This window comes from Ranitomeya imitator, chromosome 6 (genome assembly GCF_032444005.1).
Source record: "Ranitomeya imitator isolate aRanImi1 chromosome 6, aRanImi1.pri, whole genome shotgun sequence".
NCBI lineage: Eukaryota > Metazoa > Chordata > Amphibia > Anura > Dendrobatidae > Ranitomeya > Ranitomeya imitator.
In genome coordinates this window covers 40,134,699-40,147,169 of record NC_091287.1, presented here as the reverse complement: position 1 = coordinate 40,147,169, position 12,471 = coordinate 40,134,699, and the positions used below count along the sequence as shown (strand labels likewise).

The 12,471-nt window shown below is 40.0% G+C and overlaps 1 protein-coding gene across 2 annotated transcripts in view; it reads right to left on the bottom strand.

The window, feature by feature from the left end:
- MALRD1 (MAM and LDL receptor class A domain containing 1) overlaps window positions 1–12,471 on the bottom strand; it is a 419,241-nt gene that overhangs the window by 161,550 nt on the left and 245,220 nt on the right. The window lies entirely within an intron of this gene.

The following is a 12,471-nucleotide window of genomic DNA, read 5'->3' as shown; positions in this document are numbered from 1 at the left end:
TAGGTCTATAGTATTCCAGTTAAATACATCTTGTATATCACCTTACATTATACATGACAACGCTTCTAAAACTTCGGGGAGCATCTTGGGAAAAGTTGGAAACCTCTTGGATACCTGAACAAGTTGACAAATTTCCTGAGCACCACAGAAGCTTCCTGATAACCTGAGCTCCGTGAAGGTTTTCTGTGCATGTCATATACATTGAGCTTGATCCATTATTATTTTTCTTTGATAATTGTCAATAAAACCATGATGATGGGTTTTCATTGACTGTAAGCCATAATCATCAACATTAACAGAAATAAACACTTGAAATAGATCATTATGTTTGTAATGACTCTATATAATATATGAGTTTCACTATTTGTATTGAAGAACTGAAATAAATTAACTATTTGATGATATTCTAATTTTGTGAGAAGCACCTGTATATGAATATGGAATGGGGGCGTTAGGTGTTACATTTACTGTGGGTGGCAGCATTAGATGACAACGGAATGGCAGTGTAGAGCATTAATTATACTTTGGATAGTAGTATTTGTCATAGTAGCATTAAATGAGGATGGATTGGTGTTGTAGAGCATTAATTGTATTGTCAATTGTAACTGTAAATGAGGCTGGAATGGCAGTATAGAGGGTTGTATTGTAGTTAATAACATTAAATGAGCATTAATGCATTAATTGGACACTGCATTGATGATCATTTATTAATAAATGTGCAGATAAATATTAATTGTGCACTAGGTGCTAAGTAGACACTAAGTGTTAATATTAATTGAGAAAACCTGAAGCTATATATTGACTAATGAATGACATCAACTTTTTTATGCATTTTTAGGTCAACTGTAAAATTTATACTTGAAATTTGCACTAACAACACTGCACCTAGAGGAGCTTGTCATGCATGTGGCACATGTGGTTCATGGACCCACTATGTGCTGCAGGGCCGAGCTTGCCTAGCAGGGCCATAGCTAAGTGGCTACCTGGTGTACACTGGAGCTCCTGTGTACACCAGGGGTTCGGGTTCAGGACCTAGCCACACAAGGATCACTGGACCTAACAACTCACTACTAGCACACTTTGCTCACTAATGCCACAATGTTGCTTAGGCTAGGTCCACATTGCGTTAGTGCCATCCGTTTAACGGATCCGTTAAACAGATGCGCTAATGCTGATGGCCCAAATCTCTTTTTTCTACAATCGTGCTAACGCATGCTCTAACACAAGGTATTATTGCGTTGGCATGCGTTAGCAATAGAGGTCTATGCACAGCGAACACGTCCGTTCACTGTGCCTTAGAACTAACGTTCCCAAAAACGAGCTAGACCGCGTTCGAGGGTTAGACACAAAGTAACGCATCATCGCTATCGCATGCCGATTGTGACAAGCGTTAGGATGCGTTACGATAATGTATGGCAATGGGTGCGTTAACGGATCCGTTACATAGCGTTAGTGCCGTTTAGTAACGGATCTGTTAAACAGATCGCCCTAACGCGATGTGAACCTAGCCTTAGGCACCTCCAAATTGGGGGGGGGGGGTGCCTTTTATACAAGATGCCTTCCAGCTATTAGCATTGGGCAACTTAGCAGGTACCCCTCTAAGAACAGGGGAGTGTGGGAGGGCACTAGGCTCGACGCCGGGAGACAGAGGCAGTAAGGAGAACCCCGGAGAACATGCCTTGCAGCTGGGGCAATGAGTATGACAGCATCAATCAGTGGAACAGGCTGCCACGAGAGATGGTGAATTCTCCTTCAATGGAAGTCTACAAACAGGACAGACATCTGTCTGGGATGATTTAGTGCCTCCTGCTTTGAGCAGGGGCTTGGACCAGATGACCCAGGAGGTCCCATCCAACTCTACCATTCTATAATTCTCTGATTCTATGATCCTTGCATGGAGGGAGAAGGAAAACTATGTACGGGTGCCAGCATAGGTGACACAGAGCTCTCTTATTTATTCATCTACTATTTTTCAGCTTTTCTAGCTTTTTCTATTTGAAAAAATATTAAATTAAAGTAATTTTAGCAAATTCTTTTTTTTTATAATTTAGAGTTACATACATGAGACATTCCCTTTCAATAAAGTTTTCACCAGCTTTAATAACAGTACGGATTCAACAAGAAAAGTCTTTTTACTTGTACCTTCGGTGGAGGACATATATTGCACATTGTCCCTGTCTGGTGCTAAATGCTATACTTTATATACCTGACCACCCTCACAATGCATTTTCCCTGTATTTTCTCTGCATATATAAAACATAATGTCCTGAGCAGTTACATCTGCTGCATCATTAATCCTCAGATGAGCAGATTTTGAGTGATGTTAATTAATTTGTCCTTTCATGTTAGTTACAGAAACGGCTAATATGGTTTCTACTGGTCAATTTATTATGTGGAAGGTATCTCAAGGATCGGAGGTCAAGCAATAGATAGTCTGTACGGACAAATTGTACATTAAACTATGCAAGATGTACCCTGTTATTATGCCTTGTTAAACTTCTCAACGTATCAAAGAAATGCACAGCATTAATGTTCTTAAGCTCAGGAAATTCAATGTGACTTTCCACAAAGTTAAGATAGAAATATACAGCTCTGGCAAAAAATAAGAAACCACTGCAACAAAACCCTGTCATGGGCAGCCCAATCTCCAGACCTGAACCCCATTGAAAACCTCTGGAATGTAATCAGGAGGATGATGGATCGTCACAAGCCATCAAACAAAGAAGAACGGCTTACATTTCTGCCCCAGAAGTAGTGTGAAAGACTGGTGGAAAGCATGCCAAGACGCATGAAAGCTGAGATTAAAAATCATGGTTATTCCACAAAATATTGATTTTTGAACTTTTCCTGAGTTAAAACATTAGTATTGTTGTTTCTAAATGATTATGAACTTGTTTTCTTTGAATTATTTGAGGTCTGAAAGCACTGGGTTGTTTTTTTAAATTTTGACCATTTCTCCTTTTCAGAAAAAAAAATACAAAATGTATTGCTTGGAAATTTGGAGACATGTTGTCAGAAGTTTATAGAATAAAAGAACAGTTTCTCAGAAATATACCTATAAAGAGAAAAATCAGACAAACTAAACATTTTGCAGTGGCCTCTTGTATCTGTTTTGATGGACAACTGAGATTGTCGTTGCAGTGGAAAGAGATGTGCACTTTGGACAATCTCTTTTTGTTAAGTTGGTTAAAGGTATATTCCACTGAATTGATAGTCAATGTTTGATCGGAGGGGTGTCCTACTTCTAAGGACAATTTCCTGAATCAGGAGACCTTCGTATGTTTTCAATAAAATGTGGCAATAGAGTACCTGATTCACAACAACTCAATCCAAATTCTCCTTTGCTGTGGTTATGTATTTACAGAGGTTTGGAGATCAAATTTTCTTGTTCGAGAGAATCAGTTGAGGTCCCATTGGTCAGGACAGCAATGATCTTGCATTTATCACATGTCCCCTGGATAGGTATTAGATGTCTGTGGCTAAAACACCCTTTAAAGGTGTTTAAAGGTTGTCCCATTGCTAGAAACCCAAGTTGTGAGAGAGCCAAAGAACAAAAATTTGGTTCTCCCACACATTACAAAAGACGAATTATGTAATTTTTTACTAAATTTAATGCATAGCGCACATTAGGGCCTCCAAAGCTAGAAACGCTCTTGTATGGCAACTCTTGGCTTTGACTAATAGGTGAGGGTCCTTCGAATCCTTTAATAGGCATTTTGAATTTTTTTTTCATTTTTAAATCAATTTTCTTAAGTGGTAGTCCATGGTTCAAAAATTTCAAAAAGATCTGTCCATAAGCCTGTGACATTTTATACGCATACCGCACATTAAGATGGAATCAAGCAGAACAACTAATAGACTCAAACCCTATTCCTGGTGGAAATTGGCCTTTCAGTGCCTACTGGTTACTCCATCAGGCATGATATTGATTGAGAAACAATTATTTTCAGTTTTGAAACCTTGGGCAAAAATTGACGAGGAGGAGTGGTTCACAATGCTTTACATTTTTTTCTACTATTTTATATCTTTTCTGTAATTGGTTGCAATGGGCATTATCTTCACATACTCATTTTCACCAGTTTTGTGAATAAGTCTTGTGATCTCCAGCAGTATAATCCACGGAGTATAATTGATTGGATAATTGGTATTTGATGCAAATAACTTCTTTGGTTATTATTTAAAGATTTTTTTTTCCTTTTTCCTCTGTGGCTAATATGTAGATATTCTTTCTCAAAGTTTACTGAGTGACAGGCTCATCCTGATGTGGTGCTGGAGAGCTGTGTCCTCTGATGAATTAGATGTTTCCTCTCTGCAGCTCCCTCTCCCCTCTCACAGCATGAGTCTCACAGGAAGAGAGGTTCTAAGTTACAAAAGGCTTCTTCCCTGGAGTTTCTGGTGACTGTGGAAGATACTGAAAATATACGGCTATCCTGCTTACTGCTGAAAGACAAGGAAGATTCCACTTCTCCCTAATAAGCTGTGTTATAAAGTTTCATGTATTCAAATATATTACTGATATATGCAAAACAAAAAGAGTAAATTAAATAGATACACTCAAAAGTCTTGTCCAGGACTCTTCTGTTGATGTCCTCTCCTTGGGAGAGGTGGGGCTACAACAACCAACATCTCCGCAAATCACCAGTCCCTAGTGCCGGCAGCAAAGCATAGCTCTGTGAAGCAACTAGTAGCTGTGCCCGGGTACTGCACATTCATTCTCTATTCAACGCAATAGGGGGAGGATGTGCAGTACCTGAACGCGGCCATCATACCATTGGTGGAGCTGTGCAGCTTTTTGAGTTAAAGCGAGGGTTAAAAATTGGATTAATTTAATTTTTTTTCTATCAATGGCAATAATCTGCTGGATTGAGTAGAGGAACGAGATGAGAGATAGAGAAGTCATGCAACAGATCTTCTTTAAAACCCCAAGCCTTTAATTATTATATATTTTATATATAATTTATATACCGTTTCATTGACCCATGCCTAACAAGACATGACTAATTCCGTCTCGTAAAATATAAATTGCCTTGGATTTTCATACATTCTTCTGACTTCCCCAAATTGTTTAATCCAAGCTGAAAAAAGGAATTAAGATTAATGGAGGAATCGCAAGAAAGAGTTTAGTTACAAAGGTTCTCCATAGAACAGCTGCAATGAAAACCTTGAAAGTTAACAAAAATGTATTTTAGAACTCGGGTCAGATAGAGCCATGAAATTAACATAAAATCCCATTAGCAGTTTTCTTTTGAATACCAACGAGGTATTTTTTTTATCTGCATAGATAGCCCAGTATTCCTTCTATCGAAGATGGTAAATTTATCTCTTCACTAGAGTCTGCATCGAGGCTTCTTATAATTCAAACTGTATTTTTCATTAAATTGTAATTCAGATGATCTATATTGTTACTACGGAAGTTAATCTGTTCGCAAAAGATGGCAGAGATTGCAGAATCTCCTGATGGCGATCCTAAATTAATTAAATGTGCTGCACATGAAAATTTCACTTAACATCATCTATAAATATGAGTTGTGAGACTCTAGTGTATGTGACCATTTGGTTCGATCGGACACATTTTTATTCAGTGGTTCTAGATTATCACACACTGATACGAGAAAAGGTTAATTACCTTTAAAGTTTAATTTGCCTTAATATGAGGATTAAAAATAGGAAGGGCAAATGGCACCGTTGTAATTATCTCAAATTATGGTAAACTAAAAAATATATCTTAGAATTAAAACATAATTTTTTTAAATCCTTTTATTACCAAAGTATGCGTAAAATGAAAAATGTCGAACTATGGAATGGCTTCTTCAGTCATTACTGGTGCTGCTGTGATCACAGGAATTTGTTAGCTACCAAGTTACATACACACAGATAGTTTTTAAACACCAGATAAAATGAGAATTAATTTAGGCTAGGCTTTCCTTCTCTCATTTAATCTTTATCTGTTTATAGACATTGTTGGCCTGATATCAAAATAAATGAAGTGTTCAACATACAAGGGAATTAAAGACAACCTATTATTTATTTTTTATGTTAAACCCCCTAACACCGGAGTCTTGAGACCCCTACGGAGCACTGAAAAGGCTGTTCAGAAATACACAGATGCTCAAGCAGAAGAACTGAGGTCCAGTCTGGGCAAATGCTTCTGTTTGCAGAGCTGCATGTTTCTGAGGGATCATAGCTGTTTCAGGACATGCAAGGGGTTTTAACTTACAAAAAATAAATAAATTAGAGAGCTACATTTTAACCCCTATCTGACCTCGGACGGGATAGTACGTCCGAGGTCAGATCCCCTGCTTTGATGTGGGCTCCGGCGGTGAGCCCGCATCAAAGCCGGGACATGTCAGCTGTTTTGAACAGCTGACATGTGCCCGCAATAGGCGCGGGCAGAATCGCTATGTGCCCGCGCCTATTAACTAGTTAAATGCCACTGTCAAACACAGACAGCAGCATTTAACTACCGCTTCCGGCCGGGCAGCCGGAAATGATCGCATCGCCGACCCCCGTCACATGATCGGAGGTCGGCGATGCTTCTGAATAGTAACCATAGAGGTCCTTGAGACCTCTATGGTTACTGATCACCGGTGGCTGTGAGCGCCACCCTGTGGTCGGCGCTCACAGCACACCTGATTTTCTGCTACATAGCAGCGAACATAAGATCGCTGCTATGTAGCAGAGGCGATCACGTTGTGCCTGCTTCTAGCCTCCCATGGAGGCTATTGAAGCACGGCAAAAGTAAAAAAAAAAAAGTAAAAAAAAAATGTGAAAAAATAAAAAAAATATAAAAGTTTAAATCACCCCCCCCCCCTTTCGCCCCACTCAAAATAAATCAATTTAAAAAAATCGAACCTACACATATTTGGTATCGCCGCCTTCAGAATCGCCCGATCTATCAATAAAAAAAAGCATTCACCTGATCGCTAAATGGTGTAGCGAGAAAAAAATTCAAAACGCCAGAATTACGTTTTTTTGGTCGCCGCGACATTGAATTCAAATGCAATAACGGGCGATTAAAAGAATGTATCTGCACCGAAATGCTATCATTAAAAACATCATCTCGGCTCGCAGAAAATAAGCCCTCACCCGACCCCAGATCACGAAAAATGAAGACGCTACGAATATCGGAAAATGGCACAATTTTTTTTTTTAGCAAAGTTTGGAATTTTTTTTCACCACTTAGATAAAAAAATAACCTAGTCATGTTTAGTGTCTATGAACTCGTAATGACCTGGAGAATCATAATTGCAGGTCAGTTTTAGCATTTAGTGAACCTAGCAAAAAAGCCAAACAAAAAACAAGTGTGGGATTGCACTTTTTTTGCAATTTCACCGCACTTGGAATTTTTTCCCGTTTTCTAGTACACGACATGGTAAATCCAATGATGTCGTTCAAAAGTACAACTCATCCCGCAAAAAATAAGCCCTCACATGGCCAAATTGACGGAAAAATAAAAACGTTATGGCTCTGGGAAGGAGGGGAGCGAAAAACGAACACGGAAAAACAGAAAATCTCAAGGTCATGAAGGGGTTAAGCTGACCAAAAAAAAAAACCACCTGATACCCAAAACCAACAGAAACAAAGATAACAGAAATAAAACACTCAAAGAAAAGGTGTATCTGCGGCTCATCGTAAAAGAGACACCGACCACAGAACACAGAATCAAGGGTTGGAATCCAGAACCATGACAGTACTCCCCTTCAAGAAGGGGCCACTGGACCCACCAAGATCCTCAACTGCTGAGGCCGCAGATAGAACTCCTTCACTAGGCGATCGGCATGCAGATATTTAGCATCCACCCAGGAGTTGTCCTCCAGACCGTAACTCTTCCATTTAACAAGAAACTGAAGTTGCCGTCACACACATTTGGATTTCAAATAGAAAACAGGGGGAACAGCATCCAATCCAGGTGAAAAAATATAAAAAAAACTTTATTCCGCCATCATACAACATTTCGACCAGTATTTGTCTTTATCAAGTAACTTATAAGCCGCAAATAACAGTCTGTGAATCCTTAATGTTTTTGATCAGAGTCTCATCACAGCTTGGCCTGTGTGACTTTTTCACAGACCCATAGACTTGCATTGGCGAGTTTGATTCAACACTTGGATCAATATCTGACAAGCCTCCGTGCCTTTGTGCAGACCACTCAGTCCGCGGAACAAAATTCGAATATATGAACTACTGACATAGACTGTCATATGTATCAGTGCTATTCATGAAAAACACAGATAGCATTTGTACAAGAAACGATGACATCTGAATGAAAAGACAAATTGAGGCATTAAACCACTTCTAGAGTGAGCAGCTTTTAATTTTTGTGTTTTAATTTTTTTTCTCTTCCTTGAAGGAACATAATTTTGGTTATTTTCTCGCCTGCATAGCCATATGAGAAGTTGTTTTTTGCGGGATGAGTTGTAGTTTAGAATGATACCGTTAAATTATCAAATGTCCTGAAAAACAGGACAAAAATCCCAAATTGGTTGAAATGGTTAAAAAAAAAACACAGACAATTCCACTTTTTTTGTTTAACACACATGTGGTAAAAATAACATGTCACCAGAATTCTCCAGGTCAGTACAATTACAGCAAATCCAATTTGGAATAGTTTTTTTTAATTTGAAGGTGTTTGCCGATACTCAGACAACCCCTTCTCAATCACTATATTCAACCATGTAAAATAAAACAACCTGTACTGACCTTAGCCAGTGGTGTTTTACCATCATTAGTGTCGAAACTCCCAGGGATCTCATAACGCTGTTATGTCACATGAGCCCTGCAGCCAATCAGCAGCCTCTGAAGGACCATTTTGCTCTGACTTCCTTTGGATGAAACTGACATCCAGAGGAAGTAAGATATGCTGCTGCTTCCACTGACATCGCCAGAACAGCGGAGCTACCAGAGGGGAGTACAGGCTTTTTTTTTTATTTTACATAGGTGCTGTCTACGTAGTGGACAACCTCTTTGAGAAGTGACTAAATAAAACCATTTGTCACACTTAGGTGGCACAATTGTTCTGCAATGTGTGCATATTAGGGTAGGGTATGATGTTGAATGTGGGCTGGTAGGGTTTGTTTGCCAGGGCTGGTTTTTAAGTATCAGCCTGGCCCTTGTGGTTGGATTTGCGTGAACAGAATTTCCAAAATAATTTCTGGCGAATCTAAATTTTTCAGGGACTCTTAACGTAACATGTAACGTAAAAATAGAGATTTTTAAATTTTGAAGGTTCAGCTACTGCATTTGACAGGGAGCAGCTCAGATGACAGACAGTGACGGTTATGGTTTATAGGTAGAGCTTATGAGATCTGAGACTCTTCTAACAAAAGAATAGTATTTTTTATGATATGAAGATGTCCGTCTGCTCACTCATGGCGTCTTAAATCCTGTAATCAGCCAACAGCTTGGCTATGAGTACTCTGAGGATTTATAGTGCTTTATAGATTCTTCTATTACTTGAAGGCCCATCGTAATTGCCACCTTAGTTTAAATACAATTGTGTTACTTTTCTAAAAAGTTCCTTGAAGACAACTTGAAATTTAGTTTCTCTATTCAGTTATTGATCCGCATCACTCATATTCCTGGCAGAGTAATATCATAACATGTTGGGCCGGCAGAGCAAAAATCTAGCTTCTAGTTTCTTTATTGAAAAATCTATCTTGATCTGGGAGTGAGTCTTTAAGTAATGCTAATTCAAGATTTGCAGCTCGAAAAACTGCACAATGCTTTAGTAACATAATTAGAAGACAAAGAAGAAGACTTTATGTTTTATCACATGTGATGTACTGCGGTTTTGGCTTCAGCTAGAGAAAGATTATCGATTGCATGAACATATCAAAGAAGATCTGTGCTGGGGGATATGAAAGTTTCATATTTATAGTCTACACACTGGCTGAAAAATATGAGTGTATAATGAGTAGAGAAGAGCGAATATTTCAATGTTCGGTTCGGATTACAATCGCTGAATTTGCAATTTTCGCCAGTTTATTCGTCAATTACTCACTGAACATAACAGAACGCCATTCAAGGCAATGGGAGGAAAAAACAAACGCATGCACAACACCTTATAACGGCCCCAAATGCTGCCAAAAGACATCAAATTAGGGGCAGGCAACAGGAAAGCGGCCTCAGTTCACCCACAGTGCTAATTGCAGCATGGCATTGCAGCAATCAGCCAGGCATGAGGTATCAGGGGCTGGGACAGCTAGACAGCACTTACAGCTTTCAACTGAACGTTACAGTAAGATGAGGTAGATGAGGGATCAGTGTAGGCCTCCTGTGCTGGGAGCCCTGATACTACATGCATTAGTTCAACCTGTTTTCATGCTCAGTCACATTCAGGTGGCACAAATATCATATAAATTTCATAGACTACTATTGTCAGAAAAATCTAAGGATAGTAACATGGATAGTTGACTCCAAGGAAGTGGAGGCCTGACGATCTCGGAGGCCTACTGCTACAGGCAACACGCATGAGAGACCCAACCAGGAGTCTACACATTTACAAAAATTAGTGGCAGACACCAACAAAGTGGCATCAATTTCACCACAGTAAAGATAGTATAATATGGATAGACACCCAATCCAGTAGATGGACACTCAACCAGGAGTTTTCACAATTTCCAAAAATTATTGGCAGACACCACCAAAGTGGAATCAATTTCACCACAGTAGAAATAGTATAATAGGGGCCGACAGGTTTTCCACTATGCCCAATTCAGCAGATGGATACCCAACCAAGATGGTTCACATTTCCAAAATTTAGTGGCAGATACCACCAAAGTGGCATCAATTTCACCACAGTAGAAATAGTATAATAGGGACCGACAGGTCCTCCACTACACCAAACTCAGCAGATGGACACCCAGCCAGGAATGTTCACATTTCCAAAAATTATTGGCAGAAACCACCAAAGTGGCATCAATTTCACCACAGTACAAATGGTATATAGGGTCTGACAGTTCTTCTACTATGATGGACACCCACTCAGGAGTGTTCACATTTAAACAAATGAGGGCATGACACCACCAAAGTGGCATAAATTTCACGAGAATAGAAAAAGTATAATTGGGACAGACACGTCTTCCACTACAACCAACCCAGCAAATGTAGACCAACCATGACTGCTCACATTTCCACAAATTTGTGTTAACATCTGCAGCAGCATCAGCAGCAGCAACAGCATGCACAGAACCACACTAAAGATATTACAGAATGCAGTTATGCAACATTAATGCAGCATACTAAAAAATACACTATCACCTAGTCTGTACAGTCTGCGATTGGAGTGCAAAAGTCCTTGGAAATCCATGACTTGTTCATCTTGATGAAAGTTAAGCGGTCTACACTTTCAAGGGACACTCAGCTGCGTTTATGCATCAGGACACCACCAGCAGTGCTGAAGACACGTTCTTAGAGAATGCTGGCTGCCAGGCATAATAAAACCTCCACGGTATGTGAGGCGAGCTCAGGCCACCCATCCATTTTGGAAGACCAAAATGTGAAAGTATCCAAACCCTCCCTGATGACATTGATATTCAGTTCTAGATACTCCTGCACTATCCTCTCCATTCGTTCACCACGTGTAAGACTTGGACTCTGTTGTGCTGGTGCACGAGCTGGTGTAATAAAGTGTCCAAAGACTCACAGAAATTGCTTCTTCCTCTTACACTACTGCTGCTGCTGCTGATGCTAATGTTATGGCATTGAGGAATTGAAGTGCCGGAGGTTGGAAGTCTAGAGCAGCGATGCAAACTATGCTACACTGCTGTCTTGAGGAAAATCTCTCTTAAGGTTGTGCAAAAACGTGTTTCGATGCTCCAGCATTCGCGGGTCCCTTTCCAGATCGGGAAGCATCTGGCAAAATTTGATTTTATAATGTGGATCTAACAGAGTGGCAACCCAGTAGTCAGCACTATTTCTAATCATAACTATACGGGGATCATGTTGCAGATAGTGCAGCGAGAAGGCACTCATATGTTGGGCTCTACCATGAGGCCCAAGCCCATGCTGTGTTGGTGGCTGGGTAACACTGATGCTTGTTTCCTCCATCCCCTCCCGCAAACCACAAACAACAGTAAGGGAAGGACTATCCGCATCATCTCCTGACAGTTGCTTGCCCATCACCTCTTCCTCCTCCATTTGTTCCTCAGATCTTGCAGCTTCACTAACGGTTGGTCTGTTATCACCAGCCCCCTTGTTAGCAGTAATCCACCCTGCCTTAGCACCCACCTGTGTGACGACAGTCTGGAACTTAGAGACAATGTTATCCATTCCGCATCCTCCTCTGCTTCCTCCTCTTCTTCTGGGACCACCATCTCCTCATGCAGGCTATTTAGTGTCTGCTCCAGCATATAGATGACCCGAATAGTGATGCTGATGAGGATGTTGTCAGCGTTTACCATCTTAGAAGCTATTTTGAAACTGTGCAGAACGGTGCAGAGTTCCTTAATCTGTGCCCACTCCTAAAACGTG